The sequence below is a fragment of the Amblyomma maculatum genome, chromosome 9 (assembly GCF_055883805.1).
Source record: "Amblyomma maculatum isolate TAMU_Amacu chromosome 9, ASM5588380v1, whole genome shotgun sequence".
Lineage (NCBI taxonomy): Eukaryota > Metazoa > Arthropoda > Arachnida > Ixodida > Ixodidae > Amblyomma > Amblyomma maculatum.
Window position 1 is genome coordinate 117,484,355 of NC_139352.1, and position 25,294 is coordinate 117,509,648.

The 25,294-nt window shown below is 45.6% G+C and overlaps 1 long non-coding RNA gene across 1 annotated transcript; it reads right to left on the bottom strand.

Annotated features, from left to right (window-relative positions):
• Positions 1 to 313: 313 nt before the first annotated feature.
• Positions 314 to 6,033, bottom strand: LOC146180220 (uncharacterized). The gene is made up of 3 exons (XR_014700796.1): positions 5,798 to 6,033; positions 5,023 to 5,071; positions 314 to 2,057 (listed from the first exon to the last, which is right to left on the bottom strand). It is a non-coding gene; the product is annotated as an uncharacterized LOC146180220 (long non-coding RNA).
• Positions 6,034 to 25,294: the final 19,261 nt, after the last annotated feature.

The following is a 25,294-nucleotide window of genomic DNA, read 5'->3' on the forward strand; positions in this document are numbered from 1 at the left end:
TCTGCAAGTCATGTGATCAAGCCATTGGTGAAAGTGTCAGTAGGCAGGTGGCGAGCTACCCTAAACATGTTATGGTTTCCGTTGCTGAAAGCCTGCTTCGCAGAAAGAAATTTGCGGCACGCATGAGTGACGAACAGCGAGCGGATGAGAAGAAAAGGAGGAAAGAAGGAATAAAGAAAAAGTAGTTGTCATTCCCTACCTGCATAAGGTTTCTCATAACTTAAGGAATGTGGGGCAATGTTCTGGCGTAAATGTCCTGTTTACTGCACCAAAAAAGCTTTTGAGTTAGTGCAGAAAAACCTGTCCTATGCAAACACTGCAGGCTGGGTGTCCGATTAAACACAGATACCCTTACGTGTCCTGCAGGAGGGGGGTTGTTTATAAAATTCCACTTTCATGTGGAAGGCACTACGTTGGTAAGACTGGCTGATGTTTAAACGTGCGTCTTCTGGAGCCCAATAAAAAGTTGGCAGCATTGCTACAGACTGCCATCTCGCTGCGCACTGCAGAAGATGTGATGCGGAACCACCTTGTCATCCCGTTCGAAAAGACAATCATCATGTATCGAGATCGCAACGAGCCGACAAGGGAGATAACAGAAGCACTGGAGATAGCTCGTAGAGGGGATAAATATGTCAGCAAGGCTTCTGTTGCACTGCCATAAGAAGAGCTTGAATTCTTGGCTTAGCATGTGGCTGTATGATAGTAATGGTTTGTTTTCTCATTCATTGCCGATCCCGAAGTGTATATATATGTGATCATTTCTGCAATAAACCCTCAGTTGAAAGCTAGTGCTTGTTCTGTCTTGTCGTCGTCTCCGTTTCTGTTCCCGCGCTATGCTCTTTGATTTACAATGTCTAACCAACACGCCCAGTCTTATTCCCTTCTAGGACACTGTCTTTTAAAAGCTTGATACCTTGCGACACCTTGGTGTATATTATATTGACTGGTGTGGACTGAATAGTGTTGATTAGAAAACAGTTTTGCCTATAACTCGATGGGATAAATAAAAGGCATTTTATAAGAATTGTATGCCTTCTTCCAGATTGTTTTCATGTATGTAATGGTCAGTATAGAGGAAAAAAGTGCAGGCATATAGTCGACTATACATTTGTCATTTGCTAATCCTACACAGGTGACCACAAGCATCAATCTACTGTTATTGCTGATTTTTTGCTCGATTGCAGTGTCAACAAATAGCTAACATCATATCTGTGCCCAGATATTGCAGAGTTGGGTGTCCTCCTAAAATTTAGGATGTGAAGCTTACTTCCAGAAATCTAACAGACCATCAAAATCTGGCTAGCATTAGTGCAGACCTGAAAGGCTGTTGTGGAGACCGGCTGAATAAAGCTAAATGTTACAAGGAAAAGCACAACACTGCTAGAAGAAAAATAAATTAAATGTTGTGGAAACCAAAATGTCAAATGCGCAGTCGGATCTATAATGATACCAACCACAACTCAGTGATAAAACCATTTGTTACATTTCACCTAATGACTCTTAGGGGATACCTTGCACATACTTCAGCACGTCACTGAAGCATTCATGTATGGAGCCAAGTAACTATCACATCTTCCCTACAAAACTCATGGGATAATTTCAAATACAAGAGGCATGGTCTGCAGTATTTTCCAGGTACCTGTACATTTCAAATTCACACAGTTAATAGTTAGTGAGATAAACATGCTGTGACATTTACAACCAACACAAAAACATAATTTTCAGATGCATGACATATGAAATGAGGTTTTGTTTTTGCTAACCACCACAATATAAATAGATTTGCTTCAGAATGATCTTTTTTTTCACTGCCTACTCCATTATTAAAAGAAATAATGCAGACAGACCAAGGCAGCTGTCCATTCATACTAGCATCGTTAGCAGTGTTTAGGGTATGACCTTAATCGTGCATCCCTGAACGTGTGATGGCTTGCAGAAGGGCACTGCAGTGTGCTTGCTGGTAGATGATTTAGTGCGTCCCTCATTTGTGCTGTGGTGTGCAGGTGAGCAGCAGGTAGGTTCCAGGCATTGGCCAGTCTGAAGTGCTCAGGTAACTGCATATATCAAGAGGGGAAAAAATCAACAAGTGAGACCAAGCACACAATTCCTTTCCCAGTAATGAAAACAGACAGTTATAAATTCAGTACCTACAATCAATCAAGAGGATTCTGGGCAAGCAACTTTAACAAGACTGCTCACATCATGATAAAAGAAATGCTAGACTTCAGCCTCAATACAATGTACGGTGTTTGCCAAAAGTAATCAGCCGGCATGGTTTACTTCTCGCTCGTATAGGAGAGACTTTACAGTTTCCCTAAAGATGAAAAGGTCATGAAAGGCAGCTAAGGCTTTACCTTGCCTTCGAAGGTTTAGAATGGGAGGTGGCATAAGCACTTCACAATATGGATGATAGGCAAACTTCGAAGCCTGGTTCCTAGAAAAAAATTCTAACATCCCACAAGTCTAAAATGAGGCTATTTTTAATTTTTTTTTACTCCATGAATATGAGGCACACCTACCTTAAGATTAGAAAATGGGTAAGACAATTGGTGCTCTAAATGTGTATGAATGTTTCTGTTATGCATAAAATTAAAGCACATGAAACATTTTCCCAATTATGGCATGCTTGAACAGAGAAGGTTGCTTGAAAACTCAAAAGAAAAATTGCCCCATCGCTCCGTAAATTCCTCCATAAATTGTATTAAGTTTCAGGAACTAGTCTCCTGGAGGAGATGAATAAAGAGTCTAAGTGAACGCATTGCATTATTCTGCTTCGAACAATGTTATCAAAAATGAAACATACGGCTTATCAAGCATCGTCACAACTCTTTGAATAAAGGTGCAAAATTAGCAAACAATGCCCATTTCTAAAATTTTAGGTTTATGTTAAGGCTGAGACCTGCACTGTGAAGAGGCAGGATATGTGATTACATTATTATAAACAATTGCTGGTTTGTTACATAAGCAGGATGTAGCAGTATAGCCATTTGTGGGTGCAGGGCGTGAAGTGACGCCCATAGGAATGCACGTAAACTATTGGTTTGAAATTTCTAAGTCTCAGACTGCAACTATGGCACATATATGGCAATTTTCTTCATTTATCATAACTAGGTGCATTCTAGAGCAAAAAAAAAAAGGTTGTGTAAGATGTCATTTCAAAGCCAGTATTTTTAAATAACTCCAACAGGAACTTGTTTGTCCAATTTATTTCACACATCTACATTTTGTTCAAATTTCTTAAACAAGGCAACCTGATTTCCTTATCTTGTAGTACTTCTAATGGGCAAAACTGAACAGGAAATTAAGAAATAGTGTGGAAATGCCTGCTCTACGAAGAAATAAATAAATTTAACTAATGGGAGCAAAAAGATCCCCAACATGTATTTCATGAGAAATGCCTGTTACAAAAGGAAAGTAAATTAAGTATGCCCACAGGGGAAAGACAAAGCAACAATCTGGGTATGCGAAAGTCATCATTGACGCACTGTGAAAAAAAAAAAAATATATATATATATACTGAAAACTGTCCTTTACAACTGGATATCTAAGGGTGGTGCCACGAGCGGCTATCCACACCCATGGATAGTGGCACCGCCACAGCCTGCGTTTGTCACAGATCAGCCTTGGCTTACAATAGCATAATCATGTATGCTTTCTCTTTATGTTAAAGGTAGCAGGGTTAGCGTATAGGTAATATTCTGAAGAGCGGGGAGTCTTGTATGTTGATTTTGTGCCTTCACTTTACGCCCTTCTCCCAATGCTCGGAAAAAAGAAAAAAAAAAAAGTTTCAGCTTTGATAACCTTACTGGAAACAATACAATGCAACATGTTTTCTCACATTCTTTCTCATCTTTTAGAAACTTGATCGTTAATTTTAAGAAAAATTAGGACTGAGGTTCTTTCCTTTAATTCCTGAATAAGACTACTATGTTGAAATGCATCGAATTTAGGACAGTGTTTAATGTGCTGCATTCTGTATATGCAAAAAAAAAAAAGATATTCGCGAACATTTCGCTATCAAGTGGTTATGCATTCTGCACTGGTGCGCCTTACAGTCACAGTGAAAAAAAAAATTAAAATGGCCTTGTTTCACACTTGTGGACATCTGAATTTTTTTTTCTAAGTGGTGACTTTCTCACAGTATCAGAAATATGCCTGACATTCTGCACTCTCTCCCTTTTGCTCCAAGCACATAAAATATATTGATTGATCAGTGCCTGCATACCTCAATCCAAATTGATTTTAAAGTTGCAAAAAAAGTGCATGCACCGAAAAGCTGCTTATCCCAAGATGTCAGTTACACTTCTCCTTCTGAAATACTAGCAATAGCACAAAACTAATTTCACTGCTGGCGTATTCAGTTATGTGTGTACAATATTAAGGCAACCAAAAAACTGCGCAAATAAAGGCCTCTAAGATCAAACTAGCTGCAAGCGCAGCGAACATAAAAGACATTAAGGAAGCGAAATGACTTTTTCATTTCTGGTTTGAAATTGTTTACTACTGCAGCATTTTAAAGCTTCCATCAAAAGCCACGACACAAAGTATCAACGAATGCAACTGCCAATTACTGCTAACTGCCCACCTGTGATGTGAACAACACTAAGATACGCACAATTCATAAAAAATACAAAAGTCTTATTTAGTAATGAAAGCAATCACTCTTGTAATGCACATTTGACTACGTGTGGTCACTCAAATAATTCTTTCGAATCGCCATCTACTGCTAAACACCTAACGGCTGAGTAGTACACGAGTTTGTACCTTGGCGTCAGCCGACCATGTTTTACAGAGAGGAGTATTTTTTTGTACTTTCACACAAGCACCAAAACTAAATGCAGCGACCAATGTGACACATGCGCAACACCGCAATAGCCTGCTTTTTGCCCCACCTGTTAGAAAAAAAAGGCGAGTTCAAAACAGACTAAGAAAATACTCATCTAAATGTTGAGAACCACAATGGTTATACTAAGAGATGAATAAATGACAAAATAAAAGCTTATTCGTTCACTCACTTACCTCGAAAAGGATCACACAGGTCACAGCTCGTTTGGGGTACTGATCACATCTGTTAGAAAAAAAAAAGGGGAGGGATATGGAAAAGGAAACACTCAACAAACATTACAAGTTACAAAAAAAAACGAATAAAGAATAAGACAATAACAAAGATAACTTGTTTAAAGTTTCATACTTTCTCTGGCACTTTCGCACATTTTCTTCGTAGAGCGTCAGCTCCAGTTGACGCCGCACTGCGCACTACTTCGCCTTTCTTCTAGCGCCCGCTCCCATTGACGACGCACTGCTGCTCTGAGTACAGTGATCGCGCACTCTCACACCAAAACATGGACGCTTTATTCGCTGCGCACTAGGCCCATTCAAAAAGGAAAAAAAAAAAACACCACACCCGAAATAAGGCAAACACGGACGGCCCGGCGCCGCCACGTCGAAGGCACGCTGCAGGTGGGGGGTTGTCGGTTTACATGTTCCCAGGCGCACTCACGGGACGGGACGCTCACGTGTGGTTCAAGGTTCACACCGCCGCAGCCAAGGCGGGAATTCCCGGCGCAATAATTCACCGCTAACACATCCAATACACACCCGCCAAGATTATATCACGAGATATACGCCATAACATAACTTTTTCGCGGTAGGGTCGAACTTGCACATGAAAAGCGACAGCTTCCGAAGAGTTGTATTACGAAGAGATTTTGAGACCACACGCAACAATATTAAGAGCGCGTACCTCATTCAATAGCAACATTAAACAAACAATAATTTCAAGCAGCGTACTCACATTTTCAAGCAATCACGCCAGTTCATTTCCTTCTTCCGTGTTGAAGCCGGCGTTGCCACGGTACGGTGCAAGCGGTGTATGACAGTGAATCTATTTACCACTACTTCACGTAATTCAGAACACCTATCGAAGTGCACATGTCACACACCAATTCTGCAGCCCATTCAAAGAACCACAGCACAAAAAAAGCAGCACAACGCAAGGAAACAGCGTCTACAATCGCACCGCACGACAACAAAGGCAGCATGATGACATCGCACCTCTCCGCCACTGATGACTTCGAAATGGTTCGGATTGACCTATCAATGGCTTTTGTGGCGTTTTTAACTGTCGCCTCCTATACGAAGTTTCGGTTTCGGAAGGCAGTTTAGGCAATCTTTCTTTCTTTCTTTCTTCCTTTCTTTCTTTCTTTCTTTCTTTCTTTCTTTCTTTCTTTCTTTCTTTCTTTCTTTCTTTCTTTCTTTCTTTCTTTCTTTCTTTCTTTCTTTCTTTCTTTTTATGAAAAGGCAGAGCACAGTTTGAGCCCAGGGCTCATTTATGTAACCCATCCCCTCTATAATGCCTTGGCGATTGAAGGTATGGCAAATAAATAAACATAAAAACAAAATTGAGTAGCAATGTAATCAGGAGTATTGAATACTTCAATATTCCTATCGTATATAGTATCAGATATCTTCTGATCATGGTAGAAAACAGGTAAGGTACATTTACTACCCCTGCTTCCAGAGAGGTAGTAAAAAGGTATTTCAGTCAAAAAACGTAGTAACAGCAGGAGTTACTACCATGTTACTACCTAAGAAGGTCGTACAAATGTAGTAACGGTTAAAAAAGGTAGTAACGGCAGCCGTTACTACCTTTTTACTAACTTTTTTTCTAAGAGTGTAGGCATTGACCTCGTAGGTCCGTTTCCGAAGTCCGTGGATGGAAATCGCTGGATTGTAATCTGCGTGGACTATCTCACACGTTACTGTGAAACCGCCGCTCTTCCATCTGCTACGGCGCATCAGGTGTCGCTTTTCTTGCTGCACTCAGTCATCTTACGACACGGGCCGCCACGAATTGTCATCACTGACCGGGGCCGACAATTCACTGCTGATGTTGTTGAAGAGCTCATGCGTTTATGCGCCGTAACTTTCCGACACTCGACGCCATACCATCCCCAGACAAATGGCTTGACTGAGCGCGTCAACAGAACGCTTATCAACATGCTAGCCATGTATGTGGACGCAGGGCATAAGAACTGGGACACCATACTGCCCTTCATCACGTATGCGTTTAATACCGCCACGCATGAGACGACTGGATACAGTCCATTTTTTCTGCTTTACGCCAGACCGCCACGCTACTCTCTGGATACTATCCTGCCCTTCACAAGCCGTGAAGACCCCTGCCTGGCTGAGACCCTCTGTCTCGCCGAAGAAGCTCGGAGAATCGCCCGATTACGGTCTGGTGCTTCACAAGAACGTTCCAAAGTGCGATACGATTCCAGTCACCGGCGGGTCACGTACTCTGTAGGGGATTTAGTCTGGCTATGGCGTCCAATTCGGCGCCGTGGCCTACATCAAAAACTCTTGGCCCATTATGACGGCCCATATGTGGTTATCAAACGCCTTAGTGATTTAACTTATGGGATAGCCCGCCTGACAGCATCGGGTCGCCGGTCTGCCAAAACCGAACTGTGTCATGTTGCCCGCTTGAAGCCGTGTCAGCCTCGCACGACTCACGAACACGCCCAGAGGGCTTCGTCTGAGTAGGGGGGAAATGTCACGCTAATGACGACGATGAGGGATGGTGATGGTGAGGCAGAAGAAGAAGACGAAGCGTTGGTGCCTGGGGCTAGTAGGCTTCACCTTATCCCACTGCCATATCACTGTAAATAAACACCCCTTTGCTATTTCATCGTAACAATATTCATAACTGCACCGTGTGGCTGCTACAAAGCTTGAGTTCTGTGCAGGCGTCTGTGGGTATCGGGGGAAGTAAGGATCGCCGCCAGTCCGCCGCAGTCGCTCTACCAACTATATACGCTAAACAGGACGGCTAGCGTTCGGCAGATAAGGGCCAGTTTAATCAACATGACGAGGCCTGTTTAAGAGATTTCTCTTAACTGCGTATTACAGTTTAGCTTGATGAATATTTCGCAGACAATTGAAACAGCCGGAATCATGTAGATATCAAAACCACTGTTTCGCTCAAGACCTTTAAGGTTTACCCCCCCCTGCTTCCTTCATCCCAGCTCCCGAAGCCCAAGTGCGACGAAGAAAAGAACCACAAAAAATGTGCACTGGCCTGTCAAGCAGGCACCCTTTTCAAAAATGATCACAAAGTTGCACGAAAACAATAGAAAAGGATAATAAGCCATGCCCCTCTACAAATTCTCATCTTTTCTTGACTATAGTTTCTTTTCGCTTGCCAAGAAGAGCGGGCTTGGGCGTTGACGCATGCGTATTCACAATGTCAATATTGGCTCGGTCTCGGGGCGCCCAATCGAGGAGGACCACCCGGAGAGAATCTCACTCAAAACGGGGCCCCTGCCTGCAATGGACGGCAGGAGCTCAATAATACGCGGCGGGAATGAAAAATGCGAACGTAAGAGCTTTTATATGGATAGGTGATTGAAAGAGAGGAGAAATAGGAATCGAACGGTATCTACGAGGCAGGCCTCCGCTTTCTGTGATCCTTGTTTTCTGTAAAGCACGCGGGGCGAGCTTTGTTTCTATATATGCTAATTTTGAACAGGGTGCCAGGATTCAATTGAAAAGAAATGAGAGGGAGACAGAAAATGCATGGACAAACAAATATGCGAAAAGTGGAAACAGGCCACAGAAATTTAATGCTATAGGTGCATAAAGAACTAAAGGTGTCGCAAAAAGAGGGCATTGAACATATTGAATATATTCACGCCAATGATAGCATCTAATTTAATTTAAACTGGTTTATTTGTCACAGAACTTAAGACCTTAAAAGCTGCATCTGCGGAATCTTACTTTAAAGAGGCAGAATTTTGAGCAATTATCCTACACCAACCACATTTACTTTTGCGAATTCGCTGCATGTTAGAACTTGCTCCGTAGTGCTCGTATAGGTTAGTATGTTATGACATGATAATGAACAGAATACTCACAGTAATCGATTAGATAAATTCTGTCCCAATGCTCACGCACGCACGCACGCGCACACACACACACACACACACACACACACACACACACACACACACACACACACACACACACACACACACACACACACACACACACACACACACACACACACACACACACACACACACACACACACACACACACACACACACACACACACACACACACACACACACACACACACACACACACACACACACACACACACACACACACACACACACACACACACACACACACACACACACACACACACACACACACACACACACACACACACACACACACACACACACACACACACACACACACACACACACACACACACACACACACACACACACACACACACACACACACACACACACACACACACACACACACACACACACACACACACACACACACACACACACACACACACACACACACACACACACACACACACACACACACACACACACACACACACACACACACACACACACACACACACACACACACACACACACACACACACACACACACACACACACACACACACACACACACACACACACACACACACACACACACACACACACACACACACACACACACACACACACACACACACACACACACACACACACACACACACACACACACACACACACACACACACACACACACACACACACACACACACACACACACACACACACACACACACACACACACACACACACACACACACACACACACACACACACACACACACACACACACACACACACACACTCCTACTGCATACCTAGCTGGGCTCAAGGGTGGCAAATAAGTTTCGACTGAGATTTGAGGGATATTGGCTTGACATCTGCCCAAATCAGCTGCCAACGTCGCTTAAGACTTGGATGTCACGGCGATCGTCAATTCCCCTCACAGGCAAGCCCTTTTAGCATAAAATAAATTATATAAATCTATAAAAATCTCCTTTTTACTAGCGCCATGATTAGTCATGACCGTAGGTGTACCAGGTCACTGCCTCTGTTTTTATAGCGATTGGCGGGAAGGTTGAGAACGCTAAGACTACTGCCCGATGACATGACAAGACATCCAGCATTCAGGACTGATAATAGGCCGATATGACAAAATATTTTGTAAAAAAAAAGAGCTCTAATCGCATGCGTAAGTGCAAGACTGCACGTTCAAAAGCACCCATGATAGTCCGCGGAAACGAGGTAGACCAGTGGGAATGGACAGCCTCAGTTTTATGCAATCCAGCGCGTCTGATCTAGCAGTGCTGCAACTATAATTCCAGCCGCCTGGATTCGTTACAAAGGGTAGGCCAGATATATATATATATATATATATATATATAAATGAAAAGATGCAGCCACTTCACCTACACATGAATACAAAAAAATAATAAAAAGGTCACTTTATTCAGCTCGGCACCCGGAAGTAAGACAGATCTTGAAATTACCGTAAATTGAAGTGGATAGGCGTCCATTCTGGTCCCACGTTGTGGGATCGGTACCATTCATCATCACGTCGTGTCTCACGGCCAAGTTGAATCCCCCTTGCCACATCCTTTGTCAGGCCAGGCTTCATCCACGCTTCGGCCTAGGCCGGCACCGACGAGCGCTGTTCGCCCACCGAGATTCCTCTTGATGATGTATCGTGAGACGTGAACTCTGCCAGTGGCTCGCGCGGCGTGCGAAGAAACACGAATGCTTGTATATGGCACTTTTGAGCCTGGGGCCCGGTCCTGTTTTGCTTTTTCCATTTTTTCTCAAGTTCTCACCTCCAGTAATATAATACAACTCAAGAACAAAGCGACAAATACCCTTCAATGGAGATCCTTCAGCAAATGGAGTAAACCTGTTCTCATAAAGAGTAGTTGACCTCATTTCGCACACAGACCTTCCATCCAGCTGTGATTTCACGCTAGGGGACTAACCGATATGTCATCAGCAGCAGTCGATGACATTTACTAGATGACCTCTTTTTAAGGACATTTGGCGCGGCCTTCTTGAGCTTTGTCCGACTGTAATGTCCTTTGATCACGTATGTTGCGAAACTCACGAAAACATTCGTATGATGTAAACTAGAGATGTGCACGGGCTCTGGCCGGCCCGAAAGTTCGTACCCGGCCCGGCCCGTGGGGGGCTAGGCCCACTCGGAAGCTCTGTGCATCGGGCTCAAGCTGGGTCCGGGCCACTGTATATTCCTGTCGGGCGGGCCGGGCCGGGCCAGACCGAGTGGCGAGTGCATGCCTATGGAAATTCAAGAAAGCGGGAATATGGCCATGGTGCTCTCTTACTGCCTTCCTTCCGAGTACGAGCGCCCGATCTCTCAGCACCCAAACTAGAGATGTGCACGGGCTCTGGCCGGCCCGAAAGTTCGTACCCGGCCCGGCCCGTGGGGGGCTAGGCCCACTCGGAAGCTCTGTGCATCGGGCTCAAGCTGGGTCCGGGCCACTGTATATTCCTGTCGGGCGGGCCGGGCCGGGCCAGACCGAGTGTCGAGCGCATGCCTATGGAAATTCAAGAAAGCGGGAATATGGCCATGGTGCTCTCTTACTGCCTTCCTTCCGAGTACGAGCGCCCGATCTCTCAGCACCCAAACTAGAGATGTGCACGGGCTCTGGCCGGCCCGAAAGTTCGTACCCGGCCCGGCCCGTGGGGGGCTAGGCCCACTCGGAAGCTCTGTGCATCGGGCTCAAGCCGGGTCCGGGCCACTGTATATTCCTGTCGGGCGGGCCGGGCCGGGCCAGACCGAGTGGCGAGTGCATGCCTATGGAAATTCAAGAAAGCGGGAATATGGCCATGGTGCTCTCTTACTGCCTTCCTTCCGAGTACGAGCGCCCGATCTCTCAGCACCCAAACTAGAGATGTGCACGGGCTCTGGCCGGCCCGAAAGTTCGTACCCGGCCCGGCCCGTGGGGGGCTAGGCCCACTCGGAAGCTCTGTGCATCGGGCTCAAGCTGGGTCCGGGCCACTGTATATTCCTGTCGGGCGGGCCGGGCCGGGCCAGACCGAGTGGCGAGTGCATGCCTATGGAAATTCAAGAAAGCGGGAATATGGCCATGGTGCTCTCTTACTGCCTTCCTTCCGAGTACGAGCGCCCGATCTCTCAGCACCCCCCCCCCCCCCCCCCGACGTCGGTCCCTTCTAATCCAAGGGCCCTCGCTGCGAGCATATCTGATAGCTGTCAACCACAGAGCAAAGGGGCCGCTTGTTGCCATCAAGCTTCGATTTCCGCGTTTCCTGCCGGCGTAGGCATTCAGGTATCCGTTTCAAGGTTCGCCGCTCCGCGCCGTCGCCTCTTCTCACGGGTCTCGGTTGAGGCATGTTCCTAGCATCTACGTTGCCGCGGTGCAAGCGGCACATTGCGCCTAGTCGACGCATCCGCTGTGCCTAGCATAGAGCTAATACAAAGACTCTAAAGGGAAAGCTGCCCGTTTAGCCAATGCATTCGAGTGGTGACCGCGTGTTTGCCGCCATCACCATACTGTTTAATGGTTGCCAGATGATTTTTACTTACTAAATCTGCCAGATGAAGATGGTTTGAAGCTGGTAATTCAGATCGTGGAAAGATGGCGGCGTGCAGGTAACCGGCGGCTACTATAGGGTAGGTGCTGTAAACAACGGCATAATCGTCGCGTCTGGAGCATTTCTGGTGGTACGTTGCGTCGCGTACTTACTCTAACATCACCGAGGTGTCCTGCTTCTTCTGAGTTGTTATCGTAAGGCCGGCTATCCCTGCAATTGTTACGCGCTTCGCATGCATTTCGTCTGTCGAGCACACATGCATCGCCTTTGTGCCCGATCACCTTCGGCGCAAGACGACGAGCACAATATACCGGGTGTCCCAACTAACTTGAACCAAGCGATACAAAATAATACATTTGAGGTAGGTCAGTGAAACCAATTGCATTCAACTGCCAGCCTCCTTGCGCACTACAGGCGATTTTTTGTTTTGCAATTACTTAATTAGCTAATTATGTTAATTTTTCTAATTGATTAAATATCTACTTTAGACCAAACATGTGAATTGGAAACTTGTAGAGCACCTTCAGAAACCCCCATTCCATTAATTGCGATAAAGAATGTGTCACGTGTATCTTTTTTTCTGGGCTCAAAAGAAAGCCCGCGAAATACAAATAATACCACGTGACTAGTGCATTTGTGCGCCGCGATTGTGGTGCTCTCAGTCGTGGTTTGAGCGAACGAAATTAGCTGCGGCCGTGTCTCCTTTGCCCCGTTAAAGCGGCAGGCCGATATGCCTGCGATGACTTCTTCGCCCGCATCCGACAGCCGCCCACGTGATGGTGCAAGTAGCACCGAGAGCGGCGAGCCGACACCACCGGGATTCTAACAAACCCTCCTTCTCTCCCATCAGCGAACTTTACGGCAAACGGATGAGCGATAAGGTATCAGCCACTGAATCTGCGCATACAGGCTTGGGTAAACGGGCGAGATGACATTTGACTGGACTAAAATTAGCGCTGCACCTTCATTTGCCGGTTCTTTATCGTCATCCGCCTGTCGTGATGTAGGCTGCTGCGGTGCACAGGCCTGGCCAAGATCGCGGTTACGACGGGCGAGCTCGAGCTCGCTCCAACCATCGCCAACATTTCTGCCTGCCGCTGCAACGGGACCATTGGGTTACGGCCGCCGCCGATTTCGTTCGCTCAAACCACGACTGAGAGCACCACGATCGCTGCGCTCAGATGCGCTAGTCACGTGGTATTATTTGTATTTCGCGGGCTTTCTTTTGAGCCCGGAAAAAAAGATACACGTGAGACTTTCTTTATCGCAATTAATGGAATGGGGGTTTCTGAAGGTGCTCTACAACTTTCCAATTCACATTGTTGGTCTAAGGTGAATATTTATTAAATTAGAAAAATTAACATAATTAGCCAATTAACTAATTGCAAAACAAAAAATTGCCTGTAGTGCGCAAGCAGGCTGGTAGTTGTATGCAACTGGTTTCACTGACCTACCTCAAATATATTATTTTGTAACCCTTGGTTCAAGTTAGCTGGGACACCCGGTATATATATATATATATATATATATATATATATATATATATATATATATATATATATATATATATATATATATATATATATATATATATATATATATATATATATATATAAATACAGTGACGAATTCCTCAGCAACCTTGGTCTATCCTGGATGGCTAGGGCTGCATTCAGTAAATGTCAAAGGGTGCTTGTGTGTGTTTATTGTTGATCTGCTACGTCTGCTCGCCAACATGGTTTCCAATCGTTCTACATCATTCCTTTACTACTAGGAAGGTGCCTGAAACTTCATACAATAAGCTTGAATCTTGAAAACAATGTATGGAAATTTCCTACAGTTGTGTTATCTGCGGCGCTTTTTAAAACTTTTGTTCAAACTTTTATTCATTTTTGACGCAGTGAGCAGAAACTGTGCTGGCCACAATGATGAGTTTGATGATGGCGGCGAACCAGTGGGAAGCACGTTTCCCTGCTCAGCTTTCCGTCTAGAGTTTGTGTATTAGCTCTATGGTGCTTAAGTTGGCTCTTGTTTTTCGGCGGAGACAATGCAGCGCCGGCGCCCACCAGTGCCGTGAAATGCACGCGTTAATAATGAAAAAATTGCCTTGCACTCCTTTGCTTGTGCTGTTGGCAGTTCTCTTCTCGAGTAGGCTCAGCTGTGTTTCGCTGTCCACGACCGAGCCACGATTGTTCTCCTTGTACGTTCAGCTTATGCCGTGATCAAACCGTGAGACTTAAACTATGTCAAAGTATAGTGTTGAAAATCTTAGAAGTACCTATAAAAATAGAGTGTTTAAAATCTTATAAGTACCTATATTTATTATCGAATTATTGTACACTGTGTAATTCATTTACAATGTCATTCAAAACTGTATATATCATTACGATCAGACAATTAGTTTCTTCGGAATGTAAATAGTGAATTTTTATGTATTTTGATGTATTTACTCGACATAAAGTATGTTATGTGCGGTGTCTCTTGTTGGTAACTGTGTAGGTTTTCAGTTTTGGTCATTCGTCATCACACGTCAGATGTATTTTGATGTATTTCCTACACATAAAGTATGTTATGTGCGGTGTCTCTTGTTGGTAACTGTGTACGTTTTCAGTTTTGGTCATTCGTCATCACTCATGTCAATGTATCTAACAAAACTTGTTCTAAACACACAGTGGCATCTCGGCTAGACGCTTTAAGTTGATTTCCAAAATTGCTCCGAAAAGTGCTGTGTGGGAGAAATTAGCGATCGTAGTTAACTGCGCAACAAATTCACTGCTTGGGCATGTGCAGTGCAAGCTCTGCAGGAGAGTCTTTGCTTATGAATCAGCAAAAAATTTGCCGACGATTACGCTACTTCCTAATGCGAAATTTGAGCGCAGCTCGTCAACTCTCTCACCTTTTTCGATAGATTGAGGCAAATATTTCGAGCAAAACATGTATGTACTATTACTATTACTATTACTATGGAACGAAAAATCGTAGGGGTAACATTAAGAGATAGAAAGCGTGCAGAGTGGGTCAGAGAAATAACTCAAGTTACCGACATTCTAGCAGAAATTAAGAAGAAGAAATGGACATGGGCAGGGCATGTAGTGCGAAGAGAGGATAACCGATGGTCGCTGAGAGTAACAAACTGGATTCCAAGGGAAGGAAAGCGGAGCAGGGGGCGGCAGAAAGTTAGGTGGGCGGATGAGATTAAGAAGTTCGCAGGGGTCAAATGGATGCAGCTAGCACAGAACCGGGTTAAGGGGAGAAATATGGGAGAGGCCTTCGCCCTGCAGTGGGTATAATCGGGCTGATGATGATGATGATGACTATTACAGACAACTATTTTATTTTTCGCACATATTCCTTCAAAAAACAATCCACTAACAGTTCTTGACTGTCATGAAGGAAGCTTTGTGGTCGGAGAAATGAAGAGAGCAATTAAGTTTTCGGGAGGTTGCGGGGAGGCAGCGTGTAGGCCCATAGAAACGTTGCGCGGCGAAGAGACTAATGCCATTAGCTGCAGACGAGAAGAAAGAACCTTCGCAAATATATCTTAAACTGACTTGAAAACACTGTAGCCAAAGTTAGCAAGTGTCTCATCGAATTTCTAACAATATATGTTTTAAAGGAAAATGAGGGCGAGCTAGATCCGGGCCAAGCTTTCCTCAAAAGCCAAGGGACGATCGGCTATCGCATGCAGTCAGCTGCGGCCCCTTTTTGTTTGTAAGCACGGTGTTGGCCAATACGCAAACTACATCAAAATATGATGCTTTTCTCTGTGAGTGTGTGAATTCTCGATTACTGTACATGTTACCCTGCAGTTCAGTGTGGGCGCTCGCATTATTAATGAATTATTATCTTAGCAGTGTGTTCCATGTGTGGTCACGTCTTCCACTTGAGCTCTTAAGCGTGCCTTTCAGAACTGGTTCACAGGATTAGGAAGGTGCAGTATCTGACTGTCACACTTGCTTGAGTGGACACCTGAATCATGCCGTAAGGGAAGGAAGGAAGGTGGGAGTGAAAATGGAGCTGGTTACAATGGAAAGGCGCAGTATCTGTCACACTTGTTTCTGTGGACGCCTGCATCGCGCTGTAAGGGAAGGAAGGTGGGAGTGAAAGTGGAGCTGGTTACGTGGGACAACGCCGACGCCGCGAAACCCATGAACAGGCGCCAAAGAGGTGCGCTCTAAAACGGGAACATCGCATCTCCAGAGGCCCCGCTGTAAGGCGACCAACTCACCCAACGCAGGTACAATTACTACTTTTCTTTAGCCAAGTTCACAGCTTCCACTAGCTGCGAAAAAAAAAAAAAAAACTGATTGCAGCTTTAGGATATTTTTGTGCTAAAGATATGCGCCCCTTTGATATGGTGAGTGGTTGTGGCTTCGCAAAAGTGGCCCAAGAGTTATTCAGCCTTGGAGTTCGCCATGACGATGTTCAGATTGAGGTCGTTCTTTCCCATCGCACCACTGTGTCGAGAAAGGTAGCCGATCTAGCAGCTGAAGTTCGTGGTAACTTAATGCCTGCTATTCCGACAGCTATGAACGACGGAAGCTGTGCAATCACTACCGATATGTGGACTGACGATTTCCGAAATATACACGACGTCTACGGCACATTACTTTGACAGCGAGTGGCGGCGCTGCACTCCCACGTTCTTTTCACTTGCAATTATCCCTATGAACGAAAAACAGGGGAAAAACAACGGTGTTTTTCTAAACTGGGAATCGACAGGGATGCTGTGCAGAAAGCCGCGTTTGTGACAGACCAAGGTGCAAACATCATGTGTGCTTTTCAGCCCTACAAGAGATTAAACTGCTGCGCTCATCTCGTTAATACAGTGCTTCGAAACACATTCTCCGAGGATTTCACTGCAGTGGAAGCTGCGCGACTATCGATGACACATTGGAAAATGCAAATCGCTGGTAATACCGTGTACCAGGAAGTTCCGACAAGATGGAATTAAAAACTTTCTATGCTAAAATCTGTATTCGGTCAAAGTGCCGAAATCGAAGCGCTTGTTGAAGCAAGGAGCTCTTCAGTTTCGGAAAACGTGGACAAGAAGCTTCTTGAAGAACTGATTGCGTTTCTGGAACCATTTGCTGAAGCCACGAGTGCCCTGGAGGCGGATAAAAATCCAACGCTGCCTCTATAGCGTTACTACATTTTGCCAAACTCGAAAAAATTTTCAGTGAGCCAATTGAACCATCAAAGGCCGCAGCTGTGGCGAAGATTCGGCAGCGTGCCCACCATTTCCTATACAGACGAAAGTGATCTTGACGATGGAGCAACATCTGCGGATGGTTTCCGTTGATGAGCGTGATGAAGTATACGGGCACCTAGGAGAGCTCGTCGCGTTGCCACCACGGGCATTATCGGCCACTGCACAGAAAACACCTCCGGCGAAAAAACCGTGCATGGACGTGTTCAACGAGTGGAGTGACGCTGCCAGCAGGGCGAGACGAGCTCACAGAGTACCTGGCTACGGAGTCGACGCCTTGCACAGACTTCGAGCTAGCAAATTTTTGGAAAAGCAAAGAAGCTTTTCTCTTGTACCAAGAAAATTTTGGCCATTCGAGCCATTATTTAAATCAGTGAACGCAATTTCAGCGCGGCCGTATTCATCATGCAGGAGCGCCACACCTGCCTTAAGCCGTCATTAATTTGCACAGTAACTTAGAATGGCAATTTTTACCAATTTATGTCTTTGTATAACCAGTAATTTTCAACTGATACGCGAGAACTCGACATTCCAATGTCTCGAATAAACTTATTATCGTGATTGTTTAGTGCTCCGTCGTTGCATCAACTGCTATTACTGCAGGTCGGTCCGGGCTGGGTCCGGGCCTTTAATTCTCAGCACAGGGCCGAGCCGAGCCGGGCCGAGCCGTCTGGGCTCACGGCCCCCAGTGACGGGCCGGGCCGGGCTCGGGTCGCTATCAATGGGCCGGGCCGGGCTCGGGCAGAGAATTTTGACTCGTGCACACCTCTAATGCGAACCTCGCTATCTGACTGGGTAAAATATTTCAAGTTAACTTACTTTCATGCAGTCCGCATCATTTCGACTAGTTGCTCAATAATGTTCAAGACACATATATAAAAGCGAAATTAAAAGTCGCAAGCGTCTGTAGCCCCCGTACAACCTTGCAGGTGGAACCGAGGCTTTGAAGCGCAGGACAATGGCCGTTATACGTTTCTCATAGCCTCTCCATCTCCGGGAATTTAATCATCATTATCATCAGTCAGACTGTGCCCATTAAAGATCGAAGGTCTCTCCTATATACTCCGCATAATAACCGGGTTACGTGCACCCTTGTCCCCTGCAAACTTCTTACTAATTTTATGCCGCCTTCCGCTACGGTTTCCTTCCTTTGGAATCCGATCTGTTATCTTACGCGACGACTGGCTATCGTCCCTTCATATGCTTAATGGATTTCAATAACTATGTATCATTCAAGAAGTTCGAAAACTTTCACCTTTGACGTCATTTGACCGGTGGGTGCAACGCGCAGCTTTTACTCCACATCCGTGGTAACATTAGAAAGATACATCGTACGAGCCTATATGTACACTAGCTTACCGGACGCATTTTACACCGCCGCAGTGACCCCACCTTAACCCTCCCCTGCCACTGCGCGTGCGCCGTGGGCGTCCGGTGAGCCGGTATACGCCGTTAGTATACGCCTCTGCTACGCTAAGAATCTCTTGTATTGTACCGCGGGTTTCTGGCCGAGATGCTATTCCTTGTGATGACGTGCGTGCCTTGCCCACAGGGTGCATGGTCTAGCCTGCGACTAAATAGATCTCGGCTGCCAGCGTGTGCAAGGCGCCCCACAGAGCAATGGAATAAAATGGCTCAGCGGATAGAGAATGAAGGGGACGAGAACGGCGGGGCTTTGTGAACGCTGTGGTTCATTTTGTCCTTCTGGCCCCAGCTTTGGGCCACAAACAAAGGGAGGCTCTCCCCCTCCCTCTGGTGGTCAGCAGGGGAAGCTCAGCCTGAGTGGGACGCCGCAGAACATACCGCAGTTTCCGGTACTAGGGTGGTAGGGGCGACATCCGTTCACACATTCTTCCGAATGCAGGAGAGGATATGTAACGCCGAATCCATACGCCACTGTACTACAGAAAGACTCAGCTGCCGAATTCGTTTTGTTATTTTTTAAAAACCTCACCATAATATTTGTGTAAAGCGCGCTGCCTGCTGCAGATGCTGATGATGTAATTACAGGAGCTAGGGACAGCTCAAGCTTTACTAAGCAGGTTTGTTCTTTGTTTCATTACCTGGTCAAAGGAAAGCGAAAAAACGGACTCGATCGACTGATTGATTGAATTAATGGTTGATTTATAGATTGGTTGATTTATTGATTATGTCACTGATTGCGATGCTCGAGCATGCTAAGCAGCTTTATTTTTGGTTCCCTTACCTGGCCACAGGAAAGCGAAATAACGAGATTAACCGCTTGAATGATTGAATGTTTGATTAATTTAGTGATTTATTGATTAGGCCACTGAGTCAAGAATTGATTGAATGATTGATTGATTAGGCCAAGAAGTGAAGAAAAAATAAACCATGATCCAACGAAGTACTTCAGATTTAAGCAAAATGATCTGGCTCATGGTCATGAGGAACCAGGCAGCCGATAGATACAGGTGCGCTAACCCTAAACTTCAGCAATTGAACCAAATATTTCATTTGTTAAGGAAGACTGAATACCAGTTTCAATTAATTTGTGCAGGCAATACCGAATGCTTTTTTCTCTTTCTAAAATTTGTAATAGTAACCGTACGACATGGGCATAAATCAACCTAATTTAAGCAACACAAACCCAGCCAAGCTACGTGAAAGAGAGAGAGAAAGAGAGAGAAGGCAGAGAGGTTAACCAGGAAAGCTTCCGGTTTGCTACCCTGCACTGGGGAAGGGGAATGAGGAGTTTAAAGGAGAAAGGTAGAAGAGAATGATAGGAAAGGTAAGGCGGCGAGGAGCACAGTCACAGTTTCTCAATCAAGTTTGTGTCTCTCATAAAACACATAAGTGTTTTGAAGGCTTTGCCGTTAGACGCCTTCTGTGGCCATGGGCCGAGGATTTTCTCCTCTGTGAAAGGACGGCTGTCAAGATGGTCCAGAGCCGAACGCAGCGCATATCTTTCGCTTGAAAAAGCAGGGCACTCGCAAAGGAGATGCTGTGTGGTCTCTTCGCAGCCGCATCTTTCACAGTTAGGGCTATCCGCCATTCTCATCACCTAAGCGTACTTTTTGGTGAATGCAACACCGAGCCACATACGGCACATCAGTGTTGTTTCGCGCCGCCCTTTGTTAGGGGGAACACGAAGGCGCAGCCAAAGGTCTAGTTCCCTGAGGCGTCAATTGGAAAATTCTCCTTTGTTCCAGGCTGAAAGCGTTAGCTCCGCCGCTAAGGAACGAAGTCGACAAGCTGCGTCAACTCTAGATATAGGAATGTTCACTGTAGTTCCGTCGTTGTGTGCAGAACGGGCAACTTGGTCTGCCTGGTGGTTTCCCTCAATACCGCAATGTCCAGGTAGCCACTGGAAAATTATATCATGACCTTTTGATGTAGCGTCGTGGTATAGCACGCGGATCTCTGCAGTTAGTTGTTCATGTGATCCACGACGCAGCGCAGCTTGAACGCCTTCAAGCGCTGCTTTCGAGTCCGTAAAAATGGACCCTGGAAGTTCCTGGCCGATGTATTCAATAGCTGCACGTAAGGCAGCCAGTTCCGCACCAGTTGAAGAGGTGGGGTACGTCGTCTTGATCCTCAGCACGATGGACCTTGACGGTATCACGTGAAAGATCTAATAAATCAACCAGTGCTAAGATGGTCAGTTTAATTAAAAATAAGCAAACTTATTCCCACCACCTTTATATGAACAATGATGTAATACAGCGCCTGCATAATAGCCGGTTCGGGTTTTAAAAGATTTCATTTATTATACGACGTTTCAAACCAGCAGCGTTTTTAACATGTGTGAAAGGCATTCATCAAGTTCATTACTCATAAGGCAGAGCTGCGCGTATATTAAAGGCTGTAAGATGGGCAGAGACGTTAAAAAAGGAAATAGTTATATGTACGACAAGATCTACATTCGGAGTATAATGTATGCTGCCGAGGCTACCTGTGCATTCTTCGTCGGCTTTTTCTTCTCCTTAAGGAATGTCTGTAGAAGCCCACGTACTTCATGCGAGCGATTCTTTAAGGTCTTCTGCTGCCTTGAATTCGATAGCGTTCAAGTTGCCGTCTCACTAAAAATATGACATTCACCGTAACAAAACACCCAGATCGGTTGAGAAAGCTCATGCTGCATTACATTCTCCCTAACTTCTTTCTCCCTAACATGAACTTTCTCAACCAGATTGGTTGAGAAAGTTCATGTATCATTATGATGTTATCAGCCTCAAAAGCAATGAGCGACCAGATAACCAAGAAACCTGACCCAGCGACGTTTTTTGTATTGCCGTTACTATTAACACAGTGCAGGTGAAATATCTGACGTTGCTCTGGCAGGTGGCAGGTGACATGGTCGAACAGTGATTGGTCAGCGGGCTGTGTGACGTCAAGAGAGTGCTTTCTGCCGCTGAATTTTATTTCAAAAAACAGTTTGCTAATAATTTATTTCAAGGGTCTTTCATAACCAGAAAGTGCTAAGACTAATCCATCAAATGCCTTGAGTTCAGAAATTGTTAAAGCCCACAGCAAGGCCACTAAATGCAGTCTCACCATATAGAAAGGCAGCCTGGTGGCTCCCTGGCGGCAGAATATTAGGCGCCGAAATATCAACGCATTTCGTATATTTACCAAGCCATCTGGCTCTCACCCGGCACTTCGATACTCCTGCTAGCCCGACGTGGACAAAAGTGGGCATAGATAAGGCAGGCGTAGTGAATGGAGACCAATTTCGACGGAGTTGGTGAGCCTGGAGGAAGCCGAGGTGTGACCGATAACATGCATGCCGGGGCCCGTGGATTCCACAGCGGCCCATTTTTCGTGGCTGTCGACTGCGCATGCGCACGGAGTAGATCCCGTATATTTGCGGCGACTGACGAAATTACGCACCTGCGCTGCGCAATCTCAGTGCACATTCCACAACGCTAGTTGGCCTAAATTATAATGCAGTCTGAGCCTTCAGTGCCCCTCTCTCACTCCTTATGCTTTCACTCTTTTCTCCGCCCCTTTCCAGAATCGATGGCTTCTGGTCGTGGCGGCCACGTTTGCTCGGAGCCGTAACACGAAAGGCGTGCTGAGCGATGTTGGTGTAGCCTGCAACATGTCGGCTCCCTAATGTCGGTGTGCAGTGAACACCACCTGAATTTATTCCGAAGCCGTCTTCTGTGGCACCCCTGATTGCTTTCCTTCCCTCACTGCTAGGTAGTTCTTTTAGAGGTAATTCTCTCGGCTTTTTGAGACACACTGAGTTAACGGTGAGTTGATGGTTTAAACGTGCTGTGTATACGAAGAAAGTAAAAGTAAAAAATAAAGTAGCGAGAGGCAGCTATGAAGTGGGGAATCATGTCCCCCGATGCGAGTCAATACGCAGTTTAGAAGAGTCCAGCAAAAAGTAGGAGGACACTAGCCATCCGTACAGGCACGCTCACCGCCCTTTCAGAGCAGCATACCGGCATGCGTACTGGCGGCCCGCTATTCCCTCATCTCCTTAACCGATAGGGCCACCGTACTCTAAATCTTACTAATGCTCGTAATTTAAATGCGTTACTGAACGCAACGGACGCATCTTGCCCGCCATATAGCATTCTATCACTCTTCTCTTAAAATTAGTCTGTAGGTCTTATGATTTCTTTCTTACAGACTTGAGAAATGGAACAAAAAATCTCATTGATTACGCTTAAATTCTGGCACTATTTAATGACAAGCTGCAGACGTTCGCGCACACCGTTTTCTCTCGACTTGAGAAAACAAGCATCTATTGCTAAAATCGGATCTGGACGACGAGTGAAGCTTATGGACTGGGTTGGTATGATGGTAGCATTGGACTGAGCGACCCCTGCGGGACATGCAAGCACTTCGTTCTACCTAACACTTGTGTTACATCACCTTCATCACCATACGTAAAAGATTAGTACTTAATTTCTCTCAATTGATCTCAACTAAACTAGCTCTCTTCTCTTGCCCCCTACACTGTCTTAGGCCAATTTTACGTTAGCTTATCTTTTTCGCGTTCGATTGCACCCTTTCGACGTTCTGAGAAAACCTCAGCTTTTTGCGGGAATCATAACCAAGTACGACGGCCACAATACGGCGTAAAACACGGCACTTCATTGCTGTTCTCTGGCTACCAACGTAGGAGAGGGTGAAGGGAGCCTTCATACGCGTATATATTATTGCCGACCAAAATTGATTTCCTATGGTAGTGCCGGGGGCAGTCTCGCCTTTGGTCTCGCCGTATGTTATCCCGCGCAAGCCCCTTTGCAAACGTTTACTGTTTCACTTTCGTTCGCGTTCGCCTCAGTAACCTTTTATTCGTTTGCTTTCATTCGGTCCAGAACATCCTCTTCCCGTCATTACCGATCGTTGTCGCTCGGGGGTCTTCGTTAGTAAGCTTTCGTACAAATCTCGCAACGAAGGGACGGAAGCGGCTGGTGCTTAACGGAAAGAATGGGAGAAAAGAAGAAAAGACAGAAAGAAAGAAGAGGAAGGAAGGGAGAAAAAATTAAGAAAAAAGGAATAAATGAAGAATGGAAACTAGAAAAGAAGGAAAGGAGGCCAATTATTACGTGCTATTTAGAGATTATATTGCTACCGGCATATGTGGAAATTGGACCGCTAGGCTTGCACAAAAAAAAAAGAAGAAAAAGATAAAGGTACGCAGAGTAGAGTTTTCAAAATTAGGCCTTAACCGAACTAGGTCAGTATATATTGTTCTGCAGACTGGGAGGCGCCACATGGCCGCCAAAAGTGGTTTGTTGGAGTTGCGAAGGTCGTTGTTCTGTAAATATGATTGACCCGGCATGGTGGCGCAGTTGGTAAGATATGCCCGACTATTGTGCTGGAGTACCCAGGTTCAAACCTGACTGTCGGTGGCTGCGTTCCGTTGAAGGCGAAATGGAATGGCGTTCGCGTGCTGTGCGATATAAGTACACGTTGTCGAAATTTCCGGACTCCTCCACTGCGTCGTCTCTCATAGCCTGAGTCGATTTCGGACGTTAAAACCCTACAAACCACAGAAACCACCTAAACACGATTTCGCTTTACGCTGAACTGAATTAGCATAGCTTGAAACAACTAGAGCAAGGGTAAGCGTGTTCTGTTTTTAAACGAGTGCGATATTCATCATTCCTTAATCCTTTTCGCAGTACTTTCCAGGTCATCACTATGGCCAACCGGGCGAGTTGGTGGAACATATTCGATGGAAAGGAAAAAGTTTGCCGTTCTGCCTTATGTTGCTACGCATCGTTGCTACGCCTTATGTTGTTATGCATCGTTGCTACGCCAGAGATTTGAAGAGCAAGATACTAACCTGCCTCAAGATTCCATAGTAGTGTACGTAGATGGAAGCCTGCAAGGCTGTGAAGCCAAAACGGCAATCCACTGTCCACGGAGACCTAGCCTGAATCAGACAACTACGTTTCAGCTTTCGGAACCACTTACATCTTTCTGCGTTGAGCTTGTGGCAGTTCAAGAGGCACTCTGCTCCGTGACTTCTATAACCATGCTCCCTACAGCCCACATTGTCATCCGCACTGACGCACTTCAAGCAGTACGTCTGCTCCGACGTGTCAGCCGCTGCCCTAAAATTTGCCAGGACATCCACCAGCTTGCGGCGCGCATCCCACAG